This window comes from Panicum virgatum, chromosome 1N (assembly GCF_016808335.1).
Source record: "Panicum virgatum strain AP13 chromosome 1N, P.virgatum_v5, whole genome shotgun sequence".
In the NCBI taxonomy this organism is placed as follows: domain Eukaryota; kingdom Viridiplantae; phylum Streptophyta; class Magnoliopsida; order Poales; family Poaceae; genus Panicum; species Panicum virgatum.
This window is the reverse complement of record NC_053145.1, coordinates 18,146,601-18,153,998: the sequence shown is the minus strand read 5'-3', so window position 1 is coordinate 18,153,998 and position 7,398 is coordinate 18,146,601. Positions and strand designations below refer to the sequence as shown.

The 7,398-nt window shown below is 47.7% G+C and overlaps 1 long non-coding RNA gene across 1 annotated transcript; it reads left to right on the top strand.

Annotated features, from left to right (window-relative positions):
* Positions 1-468: 468 nt before the first annotated feature.
* On the top strand, positions 469-4,661 carry LOC120655410. The gene is made up of 2 exons (XR_005667485.1): positions 469-1,198; positions 3,907-4,661. It is a non-coding gene; the product is annotated as an uncharacterized LOC120655410 (long non-coding RNA).
* The last annotated feature ends 2,737 nt before the right edge of the window (positions 4,662-7,398 follow it).

The following is a 7,398-nucleotide window of genomic DNA, read 5'->3' as shown; positions in this document are numbered from 1 at the left end:
ATTAGCATATTGGATAGTTTTATTTCCTTGCATCATTTTATTTCCACGTCATAGCACGTTTAAATTCTTGGGCAAAGCATGTTTAAATTTCGAAACCTTTGCATCATTTAAACTGCACAAAAAAAGTGAAAAAATTTCGGCCAAAGTTTAGGTCGGCCGGCCCCACCTTTCATCATTTTGGAGCAGCCGGGAGTGGGAGCAACAACTCGTGCCGGGGCTCAGTCACCAAGTGGCTGACACCACTTTGAGGAGGGTGCAGGCCGCCCGGCCTTATCATGGCCACCGCTCCCGTCTCATCGCCACCCACCAGAGCATGATCAGCAGCAAGCCTAGCCACTAGACCTCGACGTGGAGCAAGAATGGCCACCCAAGGAGCCGCCCGGCCTGCCCCAGGCCGGCCGGCCTGGCCCTACCGCGCGCCTATAAAATCCAGTGACCCCGACGTCCTTTGTCACACCACAAGCTCGAGTACGGAAGAACCTCTCTGAACTCGAGCTCCTTCTCCTTCTTTTCTTTGTTCTCTTGCTTGATCAAGCTCTCGAACTAATTAAGTGAGAAACTCAAGTGCTAGCTCACCCACTAAAAGAAATAAAAATCTTTAGTAGTAAGGTTAGTACTAGTTTAGTGCTAATCAACCAGTAATAAAAATGATTGCTTTAGTTGTAATCACCCTCACTTAAACTAAAACCACAAAAATTATTTCTTTAACAAGCAAGGCACGCCGGAACGATGAACGTTTGTGGTGGATCATTCCCCACAAGAACGACCGACTCCCTAATTTCTCTTGCTTATTTCCTTCGGGTATTCGGTGTACTAACATTTTGCAGAAACCATGTGGACCAACGTAAGGAACACGGTGAAAAAGCTCGGCTCGTTCCGTTCTAGGAGTTCACGGGAATCCTCAACATCCCGGGATGACATGTCAGTGGACTAGTTCACCGACTGTCGGCATCCCAGGAAGAAGACACCTCTGCAGTCCCGAGGAACCGACTCAAAATTTGTGTCCTGACTATGGCAGAACAGATCGTTGTCCGGACCGATTATGAGCGGGATGCCCTTGAGCTGTTGAAGGGGCAGACCTTCGGCCACGCCAAGATGTTTGTATCCCTCTTCCTCATTAAGATGGGATTGAAGCATGACGTGAACCACGTTTTCACCGCAGCGGGCTGGGAAAATTTTGTCGACATCACTGAGACAGGTTCGCATCTTTTAACCACGGAATTCCTTACAACTCTACATGTTGAAGTTACTACTATTGAAACTAAAATTCACTTTCGGTTACTCAACATGTTCTTTGAAATGACACCTAAGGAATTAAGCGTAGCGTTGGGTTTTAATAAGAATGTATCCTAGACCCCAATATGCTAGTGCATAATTCTTGCTAAGTACCTTGCCATGGTAGTTTACTCCCGTGCAGACCTTAGGCTCTGTAGCTCCCTGGAGCTTATGTGCCTTTATGTTATGGTAAAGATAATTCGCTATTCCCCCATCATGGGAATGGTGTCTCACTGGCAGAAAATGATCACGACTAAATCTCCCATTAACATAACTTCTCTAGTTACATGCATTGCGAAACATGTCGGTGTTTTGGAGAATGCTCAGGTCACCTTTTTGCCTGAGATGGAGGAATACTGAACGGTTGCTGGTCTGGACCACTTCATCCACGCTCACATGATGCGTGAGGGTCCCGGGAACTCTATTTTTATGTGCTACCCGGGGTATGACAAAGAGTTCCAGCTCCCATGCCCGAAGCTCTCTCTCTCTCTCTCTCTCTCTCTCTCTCTACTCAGTGAAGCGCCTAACCTTGCAGATGGTAAAGAAAGAGCCCGCACGTCATAGTACTATCGTTCCCATGACACGAGGCAAGACTCGATGTGATGCCCAGTTGGCCGAGGCAAGAACGTCACGGCGTTCCAGAACTTCCCTCCACACCAGAACATTTTGGCAGGGCTGAGCTTCTTAGGAAGCCGGACCCTCACAGCCAGCCCCTTCACCCAACGTTTCCGCACAGCCTAACCCAGCTACAGCAGACATGAGTTTTGAGAAGGCCTATGGATACTATACCCAGGGAGGCCAGAGCTCGTACCAGGATGAGGGCAGCATGGGACATGGTCACGGACAGGGATTCTACTACCCCCCCAGGTATGGAGACTTCCCATGGTCCACAGGTAGGTCCGTCATCGTTGACTCGGTTCGAGTTAGACAACCCACTCACATGAGGAATGTCAAACCTCACAACTCGCTTCAATGCCATGGAGCTATGCCAGTAAGAAATGAGTCAAAACCTTGATCACAACACCAGTCTCACGCAGCAGAGTTGGGGGATGCTCTCCTCCATCTAGTATGACTTGTCCCATGGTTACTACCCCCAGCAGTCGTATCCTGATCAGCAGAACTAAGCTTCATCGAAGCTTGGGGGGAGATCGTCGTTACCCAGGTAAGTTGTCATACCCGTTCGCCGCCTCAGGAAGCCTTGCCATGAATAGTAATAGGAATAGTTAAAAATCATGCTTGGAATAAAACTCTCTCACATATGTGTGGAAATCCATGCAAGCTCTTACCTTGGAAATGATGAATAGTTGCTCTGTTTAAGCCTTGCATGTGCCCCATTTACAGCTTTTTACTCTCCCAGTACTGAGCTAGTTGGCACATATAGACATATAAGCATGAGCTTGATTTCTAAGTCTAAGCTGTTGTGGGATTAGAGATAGCCTACATTGGAATTAAAATTGTACACCTTAGTAATGGGACTTCTCGGAATTGCTTGAATCATGGTAAAAGAGTTCCCCGTTGGTATGTCCTATCCAGAGCCATAATGTTTTATTACATGAGAAAGCTCTAGGGTATCTTGATTTACTTCGAGCTTTGTCGAATGGTGAGTTTGCTTGAGGGAAGATACTTGTCATCTACCGGTCTTTCTCCTTTGCGTACCCATTTCATTGCTAGCCTAAAAAATGTCTGTTGTGACAATTACCTATTCCAGGTATTGCCATCCACCTCGCCAGACAATTCGACCACAACTTTAGTCAGCCTAAAATCTCCACTGTGTGCCCATTCATTTCAAAAGGGGTCAGTTTTCAAAAAAACTTCATTTGAAAAATTATATCAAGAAGGACATGGGTAATCTTCTTTAAAAAAATGAAGAAAGAATAGGAGAAAATACCCATGATCCATAGCAAAAAGAGTGCAAATAAGGAGTTCAAATAAATGACTCGATGTTGTTTTCCAAAGTGTGAGTCCATTTTCCCCCTCATCCCTGGACAGTTGACATTATGTAAGATCAAAATTTGACTAAGTACTAATTTCTCGCAAATCCTTCTTTGTATTTGCAATACAGGTAATCATGGGCATGTTACACTCTTCCTACCCAAAACTCCACAAATCAGCTCTAGAATAGGAATAAGTTGGTCAAATTTTGACCATGGTGAGGATCATACACCATGAGCAATTGAGAGTACCTTCGGGGAACCTTGAACAAAATTTGTGAAAAACTTGCAAAATATTTCGAGAATAAACCCGAACAAAAAAATAGGAAATGTTCTGGTGAAGGATGTTCAGTCTCCCAACCGCTCAAGATGAGGGATGAAATGCGAATAAGCTCCATCAACTAGAGCATATAGGTATGAGCCAACTTATTTGATGTACATATGGGTAGAGTAATATGTTGTGCGCATGGTACCTATAGGGTAGGTGGTGGACATTGATGCAACTCCCGATCCACCGAGCCTCAGTTTTAAGTTTTGCTCGAGGACGAGCAAAAGTTTAAGCTTGGGGGGTGTTGACGGTCATTATTTCCCATTTTGACCGTAAACTTCTCGGGATTAATTGAGCTTTTGCATTATGTTCTATATATATTTTTCTTATTTCTAATAAGTTCCACAAGTTTTGGATGAGTTGTGTTTGTAGGAGATCACACGCCAAAAATGGACGAAATTGGGTAAAACCCAGGCCGGCCGGCTTGACAACTCAACATACAGGGGTGCGTCTTCATTACAGGAGCAACATGACATGTTTACAATGCCCCTGGATCGAGGATTGGGACTTGATTCAATCAAAGAACCCGAAAGGCATAGCCATGGATCAAATGGTCCACAAGTCAGAGTCAACACAAGCAAACGTCGTGTGATACCCATCCCTAGAGCAAGCACAAGCGTTGATATCCAATGTCGGGAAAATGGAGGGTTGAGAGGCATCAAAGGCAGGCCGTCCAGCCTCCCTCAGGCCTCCTGACCTAAAATCTCGTAATTTGGACCGAGATCCACTGAAACCGACATCCAGGAGGGATCAGGACTGCCTACCAGAAAGGCGGTGCCAGATGGCACTACCCCAGGCTGACCGGCCTAGGGGAGGCAGGCCAACACCACCTGTCAGCTTCTGGACCTCCTCTTTCGCGTGAAGTTCAAGCCAAGTAAGGGGTTGCTTACAACTGCAGCTACCAGCCAAATACCGACCTAGAACTAGTATAAGTAGGCCACCATCCATCACTTGTAACACACACCAAAGGAGTTCTCTTCTCTCTTTCATATATAGATTAGGTTAGTAGTTTAGAGTTAGAGTCGAGTCGAGCTTGTCTTGGGAATCCGGAGTCGTCATCGGAGCTCGATATAAGCTCTTGTATCTTTTCCTTTGACTTTATTAATATAAGTAATCTTTTTCATTTATTTGAGTCAACTTTACTTTCCGCAAGTTATTTATCTTTCTAAGTACGAGTACAAGTGTGCGGAAGTAATCCATCTAGCTAAGTTTAAGTTATCTCTCTTGTTTATCAGAGTTTGTCTTGCAGGTTTTCTCGTCTGGACTAGTGAGCTCAAGTTAGTTCGCTAGATTGAGGGGAATTTCTCTTGAAGGCCTCAAGAGAAATCCTAGTACCGAGAACAGATGTGGTTTCTATCTTAGTGCTAGCTAGAAAAGTGTGTTCCACCCCCACAGTACCGCAGTGGTATTCGGTAAGTGGTGATGGCCTTGTTCGTCCTTTGTAGTCCACCACGTTCGGGTATTTTTATCGCAGTAGTTGCCAACTGATGTCGGACTCCATTCTCATCCCTATCTGAGTCCTTCTCTAAGGACGCCGAAGTAAGCTCCAAGTTCTCGACATCAAGGAAGAAGATTAGCATGTTCTAGCGAGGCTAGCCCAGTAGTTTAGAAATGTTTCAGGATTCTTATCTCGCTCATTGTTCTCCCAGCTGTTACCTCTCTAAGATGTAGACGCTCCTGTGTGTCAACAGTCTTTGCCTGGTCATTTATCTTATCTATTTATCTGGCTTACCCCTGTTGAATTAGTTAGTTGATAGAATTAGTAAAGTTTATCATTACGATTCACGATACACTTTAACCATAGTGCTTCCCTGAGGATATTTACGATACCCTGGAATACTCTGAGGTGAAATGCTACATCAGAGATTTTGTACGCTTGCGGAATACCAATTCATATTGAGCATAAGAGACACCAACAGAGTCTACAAATCACTCAGGAGGTTTAGCTTTCCTAATATGGATAAACATCCTAGCATTTTCATAATAAATTAATGAGATGAAGAAATGATACATGTACCCCTATGTGATAGGACCTCTAGCTAACTTGGTTAGATGGCTCCGGCAGCACTCCATAGGCCCTGGGTTCAACTTTCTGTGGTAGCGAATTTTAGGTTGAGGTCAAAAAAAATCCTCCTCGATATCCAGAAGAGAAGCTCGGGTTGGGGGGGGGGGTCTCGGTCGAGAAGCCGAAGTCAATTTCTCTTAATGAAAAAAAATCCTCTAGTCGAGTCTTTTAGATACATTTTAGGTTATCTTATTGTTAGCTTAGCAATATGATAACCTATTTAATACCTTGTTAGGTTATCATATTGCTAACTCTCCATTACAGTGCCAGTGGACCCCATATGTTATACTCATTTCTTATCTTCTTCCTTCCGCACCTGCTCTCCTCTCTCTCTCTCCCGATGGCAAGCAGCCGTGCCGCCACCTCCTGCTACTCGTCACCCACCTCCTCGCTTGTGCCGTGGCTGCCGCTCTCCTCCCTCTCGCGTTCCTTCTCCGCCAGCCAGCTTCCAGCTCCCCGCACCACTCACCGGTGGCTGTGGCCTCCTCACCCCTAGCCGCGGCCTCCGTCACATGCTGCTCGGCCTTCACCTGGTGTTGGTGTTACGTATCACCGGCTAGTAAATTTATGTGTGCATCACTGGTTGGGATGGTAATGCAAGTATGCGACACAAGGTTTATACTGGTTCGGACGGAATGTCCCTACATCTAGTTCGAGCTCTTGTGCTCTTGCACTCAGTTTGCAATAGAGGTTACAAACGGACGAGAGAACGGACGAGAGAGGGAACAGGCTCCCAAGTATCTGGTTGTGTGTGTGTGTGTGTGTGTGCGTGTGAGTATGAAAGTTCGGTCCCGTACCAAGGGGTACCCCCTTCCCCTTTCTAGTCCCAGGGAAAGCAGGGGTCGGATACAAAATGGGGTAAAGGTAAAAAGGAGGAAGCTGCGGGGTCGGACGTGATCCGACCCCCTTCCTCATCTGTCCATCAAGGGGCCCACGGTCCTTGCTGACGGTGATAGTAGTCATTCTTCCCCCACTCCCTGCCCTGTAGCGGTCGGGACAGACGGGAAATGGCATGGCACACTGTGGATGTCGTTGGTGTTAGCAGGGGATGGCCGTCCAGTCCAGACGTCTGTCTGGACAGTCCTCCCACCCTTGGTGCTGACTTCCCGGAGGAGTGGTTGTGGAATTTCATGTCGGTGAGGCCCTGTTGTGTTTGGGTCTTGTTGCGGCAGTCCCGGTTCGTACCGAGGCGTGGGCGATCGGTCATGTTTGCCACGTGGGTCCCATTTTGATCGATGATGGTTTCTGTACCTTAGAGCAGGTGGGTCGTCATGTGGCGGTTCCCCCCTCCCACCCGGTGAGGGTCGGGCGAGGCGGAATCTCCCCACGAGGGTCGGGCGAGGTGGAGGCTTCCCCATGGGCGTCGGTCGGAGAGAGAGAGGCACTCCCACAGGGGTCGGGCGAGGTGGAGGTTGCTGCCGATGGGCCACCTCACCTTGTCTTGGGCTGTGCCTAGTGCACCGAGGTTGACTTGGGCCAGCCCTTTGCTGGGTTGTGCTAGTTTAATCCTTTTGGTGCTTTGGTGTTGACAGGCAATTAGGGGGGTACCCATTACTTTTACCCCCATCACCCAGGCTTCCCGCAACCGCACGGCCTAGTTGGCGCCCACACGCATGAGGCTATCGGTGAGGTCAGACTTGGTGCAGGATGGCGCTCGATGCGACGGCGGGGGTGGCTTGGGACGGCGGGGGCGGGGTGGGGCTCGACGGCGGGGCGGATCGGGTTCGGGGCGGGTATCCGCAGATTTCGGGTTTGGCTCCTAGTTTAGATCTGCGGATTTGCGGGTTCGGGTACCCAAG